Raw genomic sequence first — 17,328 nt, forward strand, 5'->3', positions numbered from 1 at the left:
AGACGTTAAAGTTCAACTTTCTGACTCCTGCAGGATGTCGGCCGATAAAACTCTGGTTTTCCTCATGAAACACAGAAACGTTTTGGCTCCATGTTTACATCGCGTGGTGAGTTTAGTCAGTCCTGATTCATCATGTCTCTGCTGCTCTTCATCAGGACTGTCGCTCTGAATCTCGTCATCGTCAGTTTGACCGTTTCCTGTCAGAACCTGGAGCCGTTTCTGTTTCTCTAATTGGTCCCGGAAAATTCAGCGTTTACATCTTTAAGAACTTGCAGCTCCAGCACAACAGCAGTGACTTTGTGCTGCTCAGCTTTGAGAAGCTGTGATGTGAAACACCAAGAGTGGATCCAGAGGTGGGACTGGGGGGCCACGGCCCCCTGCTGACTTCACCATGCTATCTGTTAAACCAATGCTAACACTGAAAGCTAACCTTAGCTTCACATGCAGTTCCGCTTGTGGCCACATCATCAGGTGGACTGACTTCAACCCCACCGTCTGATTGGTCCGTTAACAAAACGCCTCAAAATGTTCGGAAAAATAAACTGTGACAAAGCTAACGATCAGATAGCTAACGATCAGATAGCTAACTATAAGTTCTTTCAATAATTACAGTAACATTTTTGTTTTTTTTTTAACTATGTGGATTTTAACACATTTAGATTTTTTTACATATAAAATTCAGAATTGTTTGTTTTCTTGTTTTCCTGGATGCTTGTAAGCTACATCCGCTAACAACTAAAGCTGCTTCTCTCTCACTGAAGATTCATTTCTGCTTCATAAACGGATCTGATGAGACGCTGGAAAACACTGACTGTGTTCAAGTTGTGCTAATTGGAGTTAGCCTGTAAGCGAAGCTATTCAAGCCTAAAGTAGCATCGAAGTGCTAAACATGTAGCAGCTAATGCTGATGTCAGCGTCTTCTGTCCACATTTCTAAAGAAGTTCCATCAAGACTTTTTACAATTTGATGTTTGAAAAACAACAGATGAAAAACAAGAAGCTGCTCTTCAACCTTACATTAAAATCATTTAGTTTGAAACATTTTGTTTAGTTTTTCCATCAGTCGTTAAATTGTGGCTGAATTAATGACAGGATGATGATTTGATGCATCTCAAAGCAAAGCTGTTTAAACTGAGTCATGAGAGGCAGAACCTCCTGCTGGTTTCTGTGTCTTACATCATTTATCAGGATAAATGCTAGTTTATGTGTTAGCGGCACATAAACTAGCAAACATGTTTGATAAAACGGCAGGGGGAGGAGCTTAAATAGAATCAGCCCCCAAACGGGAGCGGCCCTGAAAATCTTTGGAGCGGCCCTGTGCAGAAACCTGATGATGCGTTTGCGATTATGGCTCCCATCACCTCAGAGGTCGTCTAATGGGAGGCGTTATGCAAACTAATATGTAGTTGGACTTTGAGATAATAACTTTCTCCATCACTAAATGGATCCTGTTCTTTTATTTCTATTTTTGAAATCACACCAATCATATCAGGAGTTTCTTTTTCTAAAGAACTAAAATGGTCTTTCAAGCAGAAAATACCTCCTCAGTTTAAATCAGTATTATTATATTATTATCATTATTACTATTGATTGTCTTTAGTAACTTCAACTTTTTATGTACTGAATTGTTTTATTTTTTATTATTACTCAGATTCTTTCTTCATTTCTTTGATTGCTAATCTATCTATTTTCTGTCTGCGATTAATTTTTTATTTTGTACATTTCAATTGAGTTGAAAATATATTCATGTATTGTAATAAAATGCAAATACTTTGCCTGAATGATCCTTGTGTGTTTGAAGACGGTTGGAGGTAATCGTGGCCTGCAGCCACTGAAGTAAACAATCAGGAACGTTGTTGTTTTTATCGGCGCAAAAATTATTACAATTTCTGTCAGAAAGAGCTGAAAAACTGTCACTTTCCTTTAACAAAACTCTGTTTTATTTCTAATCCTGCCGTAGTACTGGCCTGTTTCTAGGTCAGTCCAGCCGAACGCTGGGAAGCAAACACACACACACACACACACACACACACACACACACACACACACCACACACACACACACACACACACACACACACACACACACACACACACACAGATGGATCATGTGACTCCACACGCTTCACTGAGTCCAAGAAGCTCAAACTGTTTGATTCCAGGCTTTGTGCTCCTGAAACGGGAAACAGCTGAAGAAAAACGCTGAAAAAACTTGATTTGAACTTTTAAACGTCCCGAAACCAAAAGGGACAAAAAACCAAACTGATGACATGAAAAATAACAGAAAATTCAACTTTGAATAAAAAAATCCACTTTAGCTTGAAAAAGTGAGTTTACAGCAGAAACAAGAATTATTCAGCAAAACATTAAATATTCATTGTTTCCAGATTTCCTAAAGGTCAAACATTTGTTTTAAAGCCTGAAGCAGAAAAAAATGTAAACGTGTTACATTAAAGAGGCTGGAATAAGAATATAAAATCACTGGAGTTCTCAAATAAATCCTTCAAAACAGAAAAGTTTCTAAAAGACAAAATAAAAACAAGTTCAATGTTAGAAAAACAGAAAAATAAACTTTCAGGATTTTATTTTCATTGATTTTTTAGTGATGTTGTTTATCTCCTCAAATATAAACATGGAAAGTATTTATTTTAAAATAGAAATTCAGTTCAAAATAACTTTGTGTATATATAACATATTTATTGATCAAATTAACCAATTTGAGGGAGAAGGATGAAAACATTTACATAAAAAATAAAATCCCTGGTTTTCTTCAAGTTTTTATATAATATATTTGTTTTTTCCTGGCAGTTAAATCAAACTAAATATGATTAAAGTTTTGTGGAAGGAAAAAATCTAGTTATAAACTGCAAATATTTAACAGGTCAAATAAAACAAGGAGCTTTTTCACATGCAAACAGTTCAATCAGTTTCTGTTGGAATGAATGATTATTGGCTGAAATGACAGTCTGATCGTCGTCGGTTATTTTATTCTTTTTAATCAGTTTTTAGTTTCTCTGGAAAAAAACAGACAGACAAACTGCAACAAAACAGACGGTACAGACTTCATACAGGTGAACGCTAACTACAAAAGTGCAACAAAAAAAAAAGTAAAATAAAAACAAATAAATCTGCAAAACATTTTTCTTTTACAAACCCAAAATATGAGAAAACAAAGTGACACGAAGAGAAAACGTGTCCAGGATCCTCAGACCTGCTGGACGTTTGTGCTTTTATTCCCCAGCAGGGAGAATCTGGAGACGTGAGGCAGGAATCTAACCAGCAACTGTCCAGAACAGACAGAACCCAAACGGCTTCAGGAACCGGCCCAAATATTCAACATGGCGGCGAAAACAAACTAAATCATTTTATCTTCCTGTGATCAAAAGAGTCAGAAGCTTCTGAAACTTTAAATCAACGTTTTGGTGAAATTTCTTCAACCTGAAGCTTCGGTTTGATTTAACTGACCTGAGATCAGTGGATCAATAAACAACCTGATCAATACTGATTATTGGGACGCTTGCATAGAAAATTAGACACATTTCCTTTATTTTTCTGTGCAGCAAAACTAATAAGAATATTAATATTTTGCCTCACAGAAAAAAAACCTGCATTTTTAAATGAATGTTGAATTTCTTCATCAGTGGACTTGAAAAAAATCTAAAAATAAAACCATTTTATCATTTTGATGGAGAATTTCTAGCTTTTTGAAAAACAAATTATTTATTTTTGACTAATTTAAAATCAACTTCAGGAAGAAAAAAAAATAATTTCCTTTTTTGTGAGAAAACATTTAAAAATCTTTTTTCAGTTTTGTAAAAATATTGAGGGCCTTAAATGAGCTTCATAATTAATTTGTAATAAAACATTTAAAATAATGTAGAAAATCTGGGATTTATTTTTTTATTATTCATTGAAAATGATTGAAACACATCAAGTTTTATAAATAAAGTTTTCCATCTGAGAGTCAGAAAAATATTAAAACAGCAGAAAAAGTTGCATATTTTGTGTTTGCAGCAGATCGGAACCAAAAGGTTCGGCTGATTGTCAGGATTTATTCTGATTGTTTTTTACGCAAAAAGCTTTAAGAAATGAACCAAAACCAGTTTCAACGGAACCTGTTTGTGTGTGAGGCTTGAATTTACTGTCATATTCCAATGATTGGTTAATTGGAGCCGCTGGTTCGGCTCGGTTCGAGGCCTCGCGGATCGTGCAGCGGGAAGCAGCCTCGGCGCAGCGGGGGGCCGCCGCTCCGCGCCAAACACTACGAGCGCAGGGCCTTTTTACGCACATGCGCAGAGAGGGCTGGGCGCCTGCAGGCCTTCACACACACACACACACACACACACACACACACACACACACACACACACACACACACACACACACACACACACACACACACACACACACACACACCCACACCCACACACACCAAACTCTAAAAGTCTCTAAATCACTTTGCATACTTTAAAATGAAGAGTTCGGTTCCAAACACTTTAATATCCGGGTCAAATAATCGCATTTTAAACAGCAGCAGAAATTATTATTTATTATTATTATTATTATTATTATTATTATTATTATTATTATTATTATTATTATTATTATTGTTGTTGTTGTTGTTTTTTGTGTCACAGAAATAAAAAGTTTGTTTGGATATTTTCATTCTGGAAGGAAACTCTCCTGCTCTGATCTTGAGGCCTGTTGGGGTCAAACCTGAGTGCAGATATGATTGTTAGGCTTTTTTTCCTCTATAACCCCTGATTGTTTTCACAACTTTAAGGCTTATTATTAATTATTAACTTATTCAAACGCCTTTTCCACCCAAAGAAACAGAAAACGTTCTGATTGTCTGCAAAATTCATAAATAATAATAATCCAGCCCTACCCAGCCGTTCATTAACACTGATGAGTAAATACACTGAGAATAAAATTTAAATACATTGTACAATAAATACAAAACATAAATAATTAACGACTCAAACAAAAGTACTGAAAATTTTTGTACAAGATATAAATAGTTTGAAATATTCCTCTAGTGTTTGTTACCTTTGGCAAGTCTAGTTTACAGTTTTACACCCGCGGGTAACAAAAGTTTGTCCCTTTTTTTCCTCTGGAAAATAATCGAAATAAACCAGAATATGGCCAAAAACGTTCATTAATATACTTCTATAAATCTGCTCATGTTCTGATATTTACCGCGTATTTTTGCCTTTCAGTCGCTTTTTGTTCCGCTGAGAGTCCGCAGGCTGGAGGTCAGTTCAGGAAGGCGTTGGGGGTCACCCTCTTCTGGTGGGTCAGAACCCCGGGGAACCCCGCCGACACGCCGGGGGAGAAGGCCGGCAAGGAGCTGTTTCTGAGGGAGTCCGACAGCAGCGACTGCGGGGAGCCGCTGGAGCCCAGGCCGCCGAAGCCTGCGGCGCCCTGCGGGAGATGCTGCGGGGTGGCGGCTGCGGCGGGGGCCCTCCTCCCGGCGGCCCTGGCGCCGCGGCGTGTTGGCTCCCTGAGACAAAGTACCCGGCGGTCTGTCCGGACAGCAGCCCCACCGGCGACGTGCTCATCCCGTAAGTGTTCGTCAAGCCCAGCGCCATGGAGCGGCTCAGCTCCCCGTTACTCAGCTGCTCCACGGCGGGCAGGACGCCCGAACCCGCCGCCTGGTTCAGAAAGCCGGGCGAGGATCCGTTGTAGTGCGGGTGGTGGTGGTGGTGGTGCAGGGAGAGGAACGGGGAGATCTGCCAGTACAGCGGGTTGTTCGGCCGCTCCAAGCCGAGCGGAGCGAAGCGCAGCCCGCGCTTCATGGCCAGCTTCCCGCGAGAGGTGGCGGAGCGCCGGCGGAGCTTCCCGGTCGTCCCGCCGATGAAGACGTCGTCGCTGCTGGGGTCCAGCATCCAGTAGTTGCCCTTCCCCGGGTCGTCGTAGTGCCGGGGCACCTTGACGAAGCACTTATTGAGGCTGAGGTTGTGCCGGATGGAGTTCTGCCAGCCCTGCTTGTGCTCCCGGTAGTAGGGGAAGTTCTTCATGATGAACTCGTAGATGCCGTTGAGCGTCAGCCGCTTCTCCGGGCTCTGCCGGATGGCCATCATGATCAGCGCGTTGTAGCTGAACGGAGGCTTGTCGTACTTCCCGTTTTTCGCGCTGTTGTTGCTCCCGCTGGAGTTCAGCCCCGGCGTCGGCTTGGAGTCCTCCCCTCCTCCGCCTCCTCCTCCTCCTCCGTCCTCCTCCTCCTCATGCTCCCCTGCTCCTCCCTGCCCGGCTTCTCCTGCTCCAGACCCGCGGCGGCGGAGTCCAGCTCCGGGGGGCCCAGCGACTTGTCTGAGTCGGAGCCCGGTGATGGAGACAGAGTCCCCGGGATGCCGACCATCGCGGCGGCCACCGGGTCCGCGCGCTCGCACTTGGAGGGCAGCAGGAGGCTCTTGATGCTGAAGGAGGAGGACCGGTGGACGGCCGGCGGGGTTTTTACGTCCTCCATGCCCGGTGGCAGGAAAGAAAACACAAACAAACAAACAAAAAGCCCAAAGAAGAAGCGGGAATAAATAATAATGATAATAAAAAGCGGCTCCTCCAGGCTGGTCCACCTCCGTTATCCTGGAAACCAGAGAGACAGAGGAGAGAAAGGAGGGTCAGGATGAGAGATGCTTGGATGGAGGAGTGGAGAGAGAGAAAAGAGAAAGAGAAAGAGGGGGAGGGAAAGAGCGTGGCTTCGATGTGGAGAAATTAGTAATTAAGGAGGTTCCGACATCACGGAGAGGAGGAGCTTCTCCAAAAATCCTCTTTCTGCTGCTTCCTGCCCCGCGTTCACACGCAGACCTCAACCGACTCCCGCAGCGGCTCCGGGCTCCGATCATCAACCTGCGGCCTCTGATCTGCCCGCTCACCCCGCCCCCCGCGGCGCTGTTTACGCACAGGTGCAGCCGCTCCGCGCTCCGTGTGCGTAAAATCCAGATCTGAGGCTGTGCGTAAAGCGCCTGGATGCGCGTTGCAGCTGCGCGATCAGACTTTGTTTTCTCAGCAACAAAAACAGTTTGGGCTCGTGTGGGCAAACACGGAGTGCGCGCGCTCACTGTGCGCGGCGTGCGCGTTTTAGGGAGGGGGAGGGGGAGGGGCGAACAGCCGCGCTGTCCTCCAATCACCGAGCAGAAGCCGAGCTCGCGCTCAGCTCAGAGGTGCGCGCGCGGACTGGAGGCGGCGGATTTGATGCTGTAACCAGAGCGCCTCCTGTCGACCAGAGCGAGGAACTGACTGGTAAACAGAGCTTTTGTTTTAACTTCTTATTATTAATCAGCTGTAATTATTATTATTGTTGTTTCTTAGTCTTTATATTCTCTTCTCTATTTAGTTTTTATGTCTGTTTTTATTTTTTATTCTAAAAATGTGTTGATTTAGGATTTTGAATTACTGGAATTTAATTTTTTTTTTCCTCGTTAATTTTATTTAATTATGTAATTTTTCCATTTAAGTAATTACTTTTCTTTTTTTTTATTTTTTATTCTATTTTATCTGTTTTTCACTAATTGTATATTTAGATTGTTAATTTTATTTTATTAGTAGTAAATAAACAGCATGATTTTAAACTTGAATCTCACTGTTTAAATCACTTTGTGTGTTTCTGGAGTTCAGTGATATTTAGTGATTAATAATCAGTTATTATTATGAAATAAAATTGAAGTTGCTCATTTGTCTCGTTTGCAAGTTGTTTGTTTGCAGTGGGACGATAATCTGTGACGCACGCCGTTGATTCCTGCTCCAGTCAAAGCTTCTTTAATTTACAATCAATATGTGTGAAATATCTGCAACTTTTGAATTTTTGTTTTATATTAAATAAAAGAAAAAATGTGTGAAAAAAATGTGAACCTCTCCAGCAAATGCAAATATTGTTCAAAGTATTTTCTCCTCTAATAAAGAGTCATTTGTAGCAAAATAACAATTTTTCTAAACATTTTAGATTTGATATAAACTATTTAGTTTAATGTGTTTCAGTATTTATGGATCTGCTGTATTTTATAAATAAACAGCTTGTTTTATGTAATGTTTGTTCAAATAAACTAAAACCTGCTACATAAACAGAAAGAGATGAATTTATTGATGACATATTTAGCATATTTTTTAATTTACAATAAATGAATCTAGAAATACAATGTTTTTCTAAAATATAGTGAAAAATAATTAGATTTATTTTAAGGATTAATTAATAATCTAATCTATCATGGAAGCATTGGAAAAAGATCAGGCATCTTATCGTTTACCATTTATTGTGATTAATTATGACAAAACGTTATTATGGTAACAATCCTGAATGGCCATTATAACGGTGAATGAATAACGATGGAGTCAGTGGAGCCATGAGGACGCCGGTTAAAACTCCGTTTTAATGTTTTCTTTACAGAGTGATCAATAAAAGCATCAATAAGTATTGATTCATTTGAAAATATGATGAAACGTCAATACTTTGTTTAGTTTCATGACATAAATCACTTCTTCATGTGTCTGGAGCCAAATGAAGCAGATTAACAACAAATATGTCTTTCAAAAGCTTTTTATTCTCGTCGGGCTTTGAAGGCCTAAATGTGATAAAAAGTTTTTATTTCATTTTTATTGTTTTTATGACAGTTGTACTGAATATGGTGATGAAACTTTAATTCTTGTAGATCCAGCAGAGAAACGGTTTCTGGTTTTCCCAGAATCTGCAGGTTTCTATAAATTTCTTCCACTAAGATCTTCTTCCTTGGACTTTCCTCTGGTTCTGAAAGCGTCTGGTTCTGGAAGCGTTTGGTTCTGAAAGCGTTTGGTTCTGGAAGCGTCTGGTTCTGAAAGCGTTTGGTTCTGAAAGCGTCTGGTTCTGAAAGCGTCTGGTTCTGAAAGCGTCTGGTTCTGAAAGCGTTTGGCTCTGAAAGCGTTTGGTTCTGAAAGAGTCTGGTTCTGGAAGCGTCTGGTTCTGGAAGCGTCTGGTTCTGAAAGCGTTTGGCTCTGAAAGCGTTTGGTTCTGAAAGCGTCTGGTTCTGAAAGCGTTTGGTTCTGAAAGCGTCTGGTTCTGAAAGCGTCTGGTTCTGAAAGCGTTTGGTTCTGAAAGCGTCTGGTTCTGAAAGCGTCTGGTTCTGAAAGCGTCTGGTTCTGAAAGCGTCCAGCCGGCCTGAACCTTCAGACCCGTTAAAATCTGGTGCTGTTCAGTGTGGGCTCTGTGTTTGACCTCTGACCTCTGTGTTAACAGTAAACATTGAGCTGCGTTTGACGGCCCCATGCGGCGCTCTGTTGGTGCTCGCTGCAGGTTCTGTACAGCAGGCCGAGTCCCAGTCTGGTTCCAGTCTGGTCCCAGTTTGGTCCCAGTCTGGTCCCAGTTGCTTAGACTGGGAACCAGCCAGGCGTCTGTGGAGCTGCAGCCGTGAAAACGGACCGGGCCGAACCGTTTTCATGGTGCCGCCTGAAAGTCTCCCAGCTTGTTTCCACTCTGGATAAGCGAATAATCCTGGATAAGCTGCAGAAACAGAAACACAGCGAGACGCAGCGACTCACAACAGAGCAGCTGTTGGTGCAACATGGAGCAACCAGCAGCACCAAACCAGCAGCACCAAACCAGCAGCACCAAACCAGCAGCACCAAACCAGCAGCACCAAACCAGCAGCACCAAACCAGCTGCACCAAACCAGCAGCACCAAACCAGCAGCTCCAAACCAGCAGCACCAAACCAGCAGCACCAGTTCAACCATCAGCCAGTCAGGCTGTTCATCATCGGTGGAGTCAGACGGTGTCCAAGCTGCGGTCCGGGGGCCATTTGTGGCCCCTGGCTTCAAGTTAAGATGATGTAAACTTACAGGGTTTGATTTAGACTTTCTGTTCCTAATCAGGATAAAATGATCACAAAATAAAATCTTTCAGTAGAAAATCCAGCCTTTAGCTTTGAACAGCGTTAAAGTTTTTCTCCAGTCAGTGAAACTCAAATCTGCTTTGAGTTCATTTATTGATCTTGGTGAAACACAGCGAGAGTTTTCGAGGAAATATTGACCTAAATCCTGATTTTATTCTTTATTCCAATTCATGCATAAAAAATGTCTTTTGAAAAGGCAAACCTGCCATAATAATTAATAGATCCCTTAATTAATAAAGCTGACCTCTGTGCTCAAACTGTTACATGTTTAGTTTATTATTTAGCAGGTAAAATCATTTTTCCCCCCTGGATGAAACTGTTGGCTTCTGATGTTCAGTAATGAGTCGAATCTCTGGGAGTTTAGAAAAGAAACTTATGATCCTTAAAATATCCAAGTTTTTGGTGTCATTTAACTGCTGAGCAGAACCCAAAATAATATCAGTTAATAACTGGCAGTATATTGAACTCATCAGTTAATGAACCAAAACCCAGTAAATGTAGTAAAAATGAAAATCAGAATATTCTTTACTATTCTCCAGGAAAATTCCTTATTTGTTGACAAACTGATCCAGAGTCATGAATATTAGCTGATATATGAATTATGTTATTAATGTAAAGAATGATGATGCAACCTGATATTCTGTTCAACCAGTGAAGCGATTTATGATTTTATTAAATGTTTCTTCTTTGTTTTGTTTGGTTGTTAAACAGCAAAGTGAAAAAGTTCAATAATCTTTCATCAGTTTTTGGTTTATTTGTGTTTCATGAGATTAAAACTGTTGCCAAAACAGGAGCAGCTTTCAGAAATTAGGTCATCACGAGTCCGCTCCCACAGAACCGAGCTGGCAGAACCGAGTCGCCGGAACCGAGTCGCCGGAACCGGGCCGGCAGAACCGGGCCGGCAGAACCGGGCCGGCAGAACCGGGCCGACAGAACCGCTCCAGGAGTCTGAATCCCATTAAGTCTCTCTGTTGATGGCACCTTGATTCTGATCGGGTTCTGCTGGATGCCAGCAGGTGTCGGTTTAAAACCAGTAAACAGAACCGGGGCTTCGTGCCAGGAAGCAGATTTTCACTGTGGACGTCACGAGGCAACCAGAACCAATTAATTTGCTTTACCTTAGCTCACCCTGACTGCCTTTGTGCTTTGACCCGGTTCTGAGCCCCTCATGCAGGAACAGAACCGCGGCTCTGGTCCAATTCTTCACCATCCCCTCCTGGTTCTACAACCTGAAATGAACTGAATCGGAACCGGAGGTTTTCTCAGGATGGAAATATTCACAACCCTTTTCTTTTAGGTTGTTTTCCCTTCAGTGGGGTCGACCCGGTTCTACTGGAACCAGAACTCCACCATCTGCTGTGGTTCTGACCCAAACCAGTCTGTTCCCCTCCTGGCCTGTGGGGGCACTGCACCAACAACCACTGCAGGAAACGACACTAAAACCTCTGAAGACACTGAGAGCAACTTCCTGTTTCACCAGAAGAAACAAGATGGCGGCGTCAGAGTTTAGTGATTTCTCTTTAGTCTTTGGCTGAAGACCAGGAGCCATTTCTGCTGCTAGCGCTAGGCTAGCATGTTAGCTCTGGTTGTATTTACCCAGAATGCCCTGTGCTGTCGTCCACTTCCTGCTTTCGGAGCGGTGTCTGGTGTCTGCTACAGTTCACTTCAACAGAACTGGGACCTGTTTGCAGGACCAGAGTCCGATTAGCTTTCACAGGTCACCAACCAAACCGGACTTTGACTAGGCAGACTGAACAGGATGGTGGGTCTTAAACAACCAACCTATCCAACATATCCAGCCTCCCTGAGCTTGAGTTCATCTGTCGACGTTCAGGTGGTCCGATGTGGCGGTTCCACTCAGAACTGGATCAGATGGGCTGAATATAAAGACACGCCACACTTTTCAGATTTTATTTGATGAAAACTTGAAAATCATCTCTCAAATCATTCTCCTGCCATTTCTTCACAGGAAATCTCACAGAAATAAAGTGAAGTTAGAAAACGGAAACGTTTAGCAGGATAGTTAAAGTCGGTTTAACTGAACCCGACTCTGGATCAGCAGCTTAATTCAGACTCCAATCGGTCCAGTCAAAGTCCAGTGGTGTGCAGAGATGCAGTGGTTAATAGCAGTGATATTAACCCTTATCAGAAAGATAATCCAGACCTGCAACCACCGAACCATCAGATAAACAATAAGTGATTATTTTATGAACCATCTGCAGTTCTTCCGCTGTGGATCCCGCTGTGGATCCACACTGGATCCGCTGTGGAGCAGAAGAAAACATTTCTGTGATTCTGGATTTAATCAGAATCCATAAAAGGATCAGAGAAATTCAGTTTTTCAGTTCAAAATGTGACTGATTTAATCTAAAGCAGATGATATTGATCATCATCCTGTGTGTTTGCTGATCCAGTAAAGGCTCAGTACTGGTGATACTGGAGCTGCAGGATATGATGGGATATTGATTCAGGATGTCTGGAGGTCAGAAACTATCAGCTGATATTTTCTTGTTTGTGTTGTTCCAGATGTTCACAGCAGAGCTGATCAAACATTTATCAATATTTTGTCCATCTCTGCAGTTTTGATGCGTTTCAGTTTTATTGAGTTTGCAGGATATTAAAACTGTTTATTGATGATAAACTCAGCAGAAGCTAAATGGTTTTTGAATTTGATTAAATTCATAGAAAGTTCTGGAGTTTTGTGTCAATGGAGGTTTTGGAAAGCAGTGAAGTCCAGCAGCAGACGATCACATGATCAAAGATCAATAAGTGATTATTTCTGATGTTTCCAGATCAATGAAACCTGCAGACCCGGTTCAGCAGGAAGGAACCCAGTCAGTGCTGATGTTCTGATGGGTTCTGAAGCAGCTGGAGTCGCTCTGGTTGACGGATCGAGAGTTTTATCAGGTTTTGAACCAGGAAATGTGTGTCAGGAACCTGGGAGGCGTCTGGAGGCGTCTGGAGGCGTCTGGAGGCGTCTGGAGGCGGTGATGTGATCTGACAGCCAGCGTTCTGCGGCTCTGCAGCTCCGCTTTGACCTCAGTCATCCATGTTTCCGCCGCCCGCCGTCCCGCTCTTCGGGACGCCCTGTTTGACCTTTGAACCCGGCTTCTGGTACCTGCAGCCGTCCGTCAAACAGAGACTGACAGGCCCGATCTGAGGACCGTTTCAGGACTTCCTTCCCGTCCTGTTTGGACCGGGTCGGGCCGTATGATGCGTCCTCTTTGGCGATACGATTACAGGCAGAGCCGTCACATCGAGGGACGGCAGACTGCATCAGTCGCCGGCGGCTCCTGGGGTCAGCTGGAGTTTACGGCTATTAATACTCTGGGTTGCACCAGAAAACCCCCCTGAACGCGCTCTGGACCTCCAGCGCCACATCCACACCGCCAGGCCCTGACGGAGGCCAGGCGGCGCACACACACGCCGCCATGTTTCCAAACATGTCTGTCACAGATCCAAACATTTACTGGAGCCAACCCGTGTTCCAGAACCCCCTGCTGGGCTGAGGAGGCTCACACAGTGACCCACATCAGCAACGCGCTGCTCACTTCACAGCTGCTGCCTGTTCAGCCATGACTTAAAGCCGCAGCTTGAATAATTTATGGTGTTTTCAAACGTCAAGCATCGTGATAAGAAAAAATGTGGGAGGGAATAGAAGAAGGTGGAATAAAGTTTAATTCTGGTGTGATGGTCAAGCAGCGAAGTCCAGTTGGGACGTTTGGATCGTCATTAGACAAGCAGCGTCGTTTATCCTCCTCTCAGATAATCACCACTAATAGGCTCATAAAGATCCCTCAGCAGGGGGCCAGAGCTGCTTCTGCCTCTCAACAACACAACAGAGCAGCAAACACAAGCAAACATGTCAGCTTTTCATCCACTGATGGATTCCTTAAAGGGCAGTCACCTAAAAAAATTCACTTTTTTAACTTTTCATCATGTTATAAAGTTTTTTCCATCATCAAAAACAAACCTGGTCTGTTGCTTTGATTCTTTTCTTTGAGAAATCTTTTGCTCTTTTCTCTGCTGATGGACTTAGCTCCGCCTTCAATGAGCAACTCCTCCCACTCTGCTCCTTCAGACTAGTCTACAGCAATTAGCAGCAGCTGCTGAGCTCATTACAGCAGCTGCTGCTCAGAGCAGCGCTGGTGAAAACCTTAAAGGGTTAATAGAGGAGCCATGTTGGGTTTCATCAGTACGCTCTAGTATTTTAACTGCAGCTGGTGCAGAACTGACCGGAGAATCGGCTGCACCTGAATGCACCATAGCAAGGAAAACTGCTGCGGGTCTAAACCAACGGCCAGCAGAAGCTTACGTTCCTCTGGCGCCGATCCGCTTGGCGGTAGATCTGACTGCCGCAGGATGGAACCAGTTATTACAATGAAGATCCGATGGTTTGGGTTTATTCTGGTTGTTTTTGTCTGTGTTAAAATGCGTTGGATGATCTGAAGTGTGACTTAATAAATCCATACTTTACTTTTGCAGATTGCAAACATTAAAAGTTATGAAGGACCAAAACGGTCCTGTCAGTTTTTAGAGAACCACTGAAGTGTCATAAAAAGGAAAAGGGAAAATAAAAGGTGAATTATTGGTTCTGATGCTTTTGATGTCATTTCATCAGATGCTGCGCAGTGGAGGCAACAGATTCACTGAAAATGCTCCAACCGGGCTGGATGCTTCTGGACCGGAACCGTTTGCAACATCAGAACTTCTCCTGCAAACGTTTCTCCACTTCAGTGCAGGAACTTTTTTACTTGAATCTAAAAATCGCCTCAAGCTAAAATAAAACCTTCGATGTCAAATTCCAGAATTTGTTCAGGATTTTGTCGTTTCTGTGACGTTTCCTGATGCAGCTCCTCACAGTGAGCTCAGCTCTGCTGGGGAGCAGCGGGGACGACCCGGACCACCCGGGCTTTAACTGGGACCAACTGGTTCCCACTTCCAGTTGAGGTGACCAGTTTTCACCTCCAACTTCTCATCCAGACTCTGATTGTCCTTCGTCTCATTTGGACGCTGAATCCCTGGATGTCAGAACTGTTTCAGTATCATGATCTGATCGTCAGTCATTGATCTGATCGTCAGTCATTGATCTGATCGTCAGTCATTGATCTGATCGTCAGTCATTGATCTGATTGTCAGTCATTGATCTGATCATTGGTCATTGATCTGATCGTCAGTCATTGATCTGATCCTTGGTCATTGATCTGATCATCAGTCATTGATCTGATTGTTGGTCATTGATCTGATCGTCTGTCATTGATCTGATCGTCAGTCATTGATCTGATCGTCAGTCATTGATCTGATCATTGGTCATTGATCTGATCGTCAGTCATTGATCTGATCATTGGTCATTGATCTGATCGTCTGTCATTGATCTGATCGTCAGTCATTGATCTGATCGTCAGTCATTGATCTGATCGTCAGTCATTGATCTGATCGTCAGTCATTGATCTGATCGTCGGTCATTGATCTGATCGTCAGTCATTGATCTGATCGTCAGTCATTGATCTGATCGTCAGTCATTGATCTGATCGTTGGTCATTGATCTGATCATTGGTCATTGATCTGATCTTCAGTCATTGATCTGATCGTCAGTCATTGATCTGATCGTCAGTCATTGATCTGATCGTCAGTCATTGATCTGATCATTGGTCATTGATCTGATCGTCAGTCATTGATCTGATCGTCTGTCATTGATCTGATCGTCAGTCATTGATCTGATCGTCAGTCATTGATCTGATCGTCAGTCATTGATCTGATCTTCAGTCATTGATCTGACTGTCAGTCATTGATCTGATCTTCAGTCATTGATCTGATCGTCAGTCATTGATCTGACCATGGGTCAGCAGGTCGGTTATCAGCTGTTCTGTCTTATTTGTACGACTGTATCTGCAGCAGAACCTGGACCATAATAAGGTTGAGTTTTTAAAGGTGCTGGAGTTTACTGTTGAAACCTCCAGGTCCAGATGTTTCAGATGTTTTCTTCCTGGTAACATCAGACCTTTCCTGGCTGAGAGGCCGAGCCGATGTTTTCTGACTTGTTGAAATAAAACTTTGCGTTGTTTTTCCCGCCCTTCCCTCTCCAGCTCTTATGTAAGCTGCTTTCGCTGGGCGGCCGTCACACACGTGTTTGGTGATTAGCAGGTGTTTCTGCGATGCTGACTCTGATCATGCCAGAGGATTTGCTCGTGTTGCGCCGTTTCTCCAGTTTCTCTTCCTCTCTCTACACAGTCCGCTTTACGCTGAGCGTAGATTAAATGGGTCAGTTAAGGAAAGTTCATGCAGGGTTCAGGCGAAGGTTCAGGCAGAGTTCAGCCGCAGAGGGAGGAGGAGGAGGGAGGAGGAAGAATCAGAGCAGCTCTGCTGGAAAACACCACAGACAGTTAGAAACGTAGTGAAAACACAGCAGATGGAAACAAAGCAGAGTTTAGCTTGCAGCATTTCTGTGTGATTGTAGTTTTAGCATCACTGATGTAACAGGAAGCAGTGGAGAGGAACTAATCTGGTGATTAAAGCAGAGATGAAAATCTATTCCATGCAAACATTTTTATGTTTCATTCAACACAAAACAGCCAAAGTTTGAAAACTGATACATTTTCCAGGTTTGTTTTTAGGCAGCAATAATTACATTGTTTCAGTTCGTAGATGAGGTTATGATCATTGGGTTATTGCACAGCACTGATATTTATTTATGTTTATATTTCAGATCATTTTGTAATGAATTATAATAACTGGGAAGGATTTCTCACCCAGTTCAGGACGTTTCCTGTTGGCAATAACTTCAATTAAACGTGAAATAAACCATTAATATATGATTCTTTAGAAACACGTTTAAAAACCCTGAACTGCCCCTTTAAGGAGGAGAAAAATGAAACAGATAAAACTGAGGCTCTTAAAGCAGTGAATAGTTTGAGAAACAGAGAAATCAATATTCATATTTTCTTGACTCTGATATTAAAACAGCTTTTTGTGGATTGAATAATATAGAAACTGAGATGATAAATCGTTTCAAACCTTGAAGTTTATTCATACAGAGTGAAGATGAGCTGTGGGAAGGGAGAAAGTGACAGAAATATGATGCGGTAAATGGAGGCCAGGTCTCAGCTCCACTATTTATTAAATCTATTTGTAAAATGTTATTGTTGCACTTTCTGCTACTTCCATTTGGGTCTTTACTGAAACGATCCAAGTGCTAAAAAACTTTTCTTGCATTAAGTTCATGTTTTTTGGTGTCTGGAAAACGAGCCGTTTCAAAACCCTCATGATTATTAGGTGGTGCTTCCCCGACACTTGGCAACTCCGAGGTTCATTTTTCACTCATATTTAGGACTGACACACTTTCAGAGAAAATGTTTGATTAAAGATTGATTTATAACAAAAGTATTTAGCTTGTAAAATGAATATTTAGCTCCAAAAACTTTGCTAGCAAGCAAAGTTTTTGGAGCTAAATATAAAGAAAATATGCTGAAAC

The 17,328-nt window shown here is 42.6% G+C and overlaps 1 pseudogene; it reads right to left on the reverse strand.

Moving 5' to 3' along the window:
• Positions 1–2,903: 2,903 nt before the first annotated feature.
• LOC129354245 (forkhead box protein G1-like) lies at positions 2,904–7,333 on the reverse strand (annotated as a pseudogene).
• Between the last annotated feature and the right edge of the window lie 9,995 nt (positions 7,334–17,328).

This window comes from Poeciliopsis prolifica, unplaced genomic scaffold (genome assembly GCF_027474105.1).
Source record: "Poeciliopsis prolifica strain line A6 unplaced genomic scaffold, Auburn_PproV2 SCAFFOLD106, whole genome shotgun sequence".
In the NCBI taxonomy this organism is placed as follows: domain Eukaryota; kingdom Metazoa; phylum Chordata; class Actinopteri; order Cyprinodontiformes; family Poeciliidae; genus Poeciliopsis; species Poeciliopsis prolifica.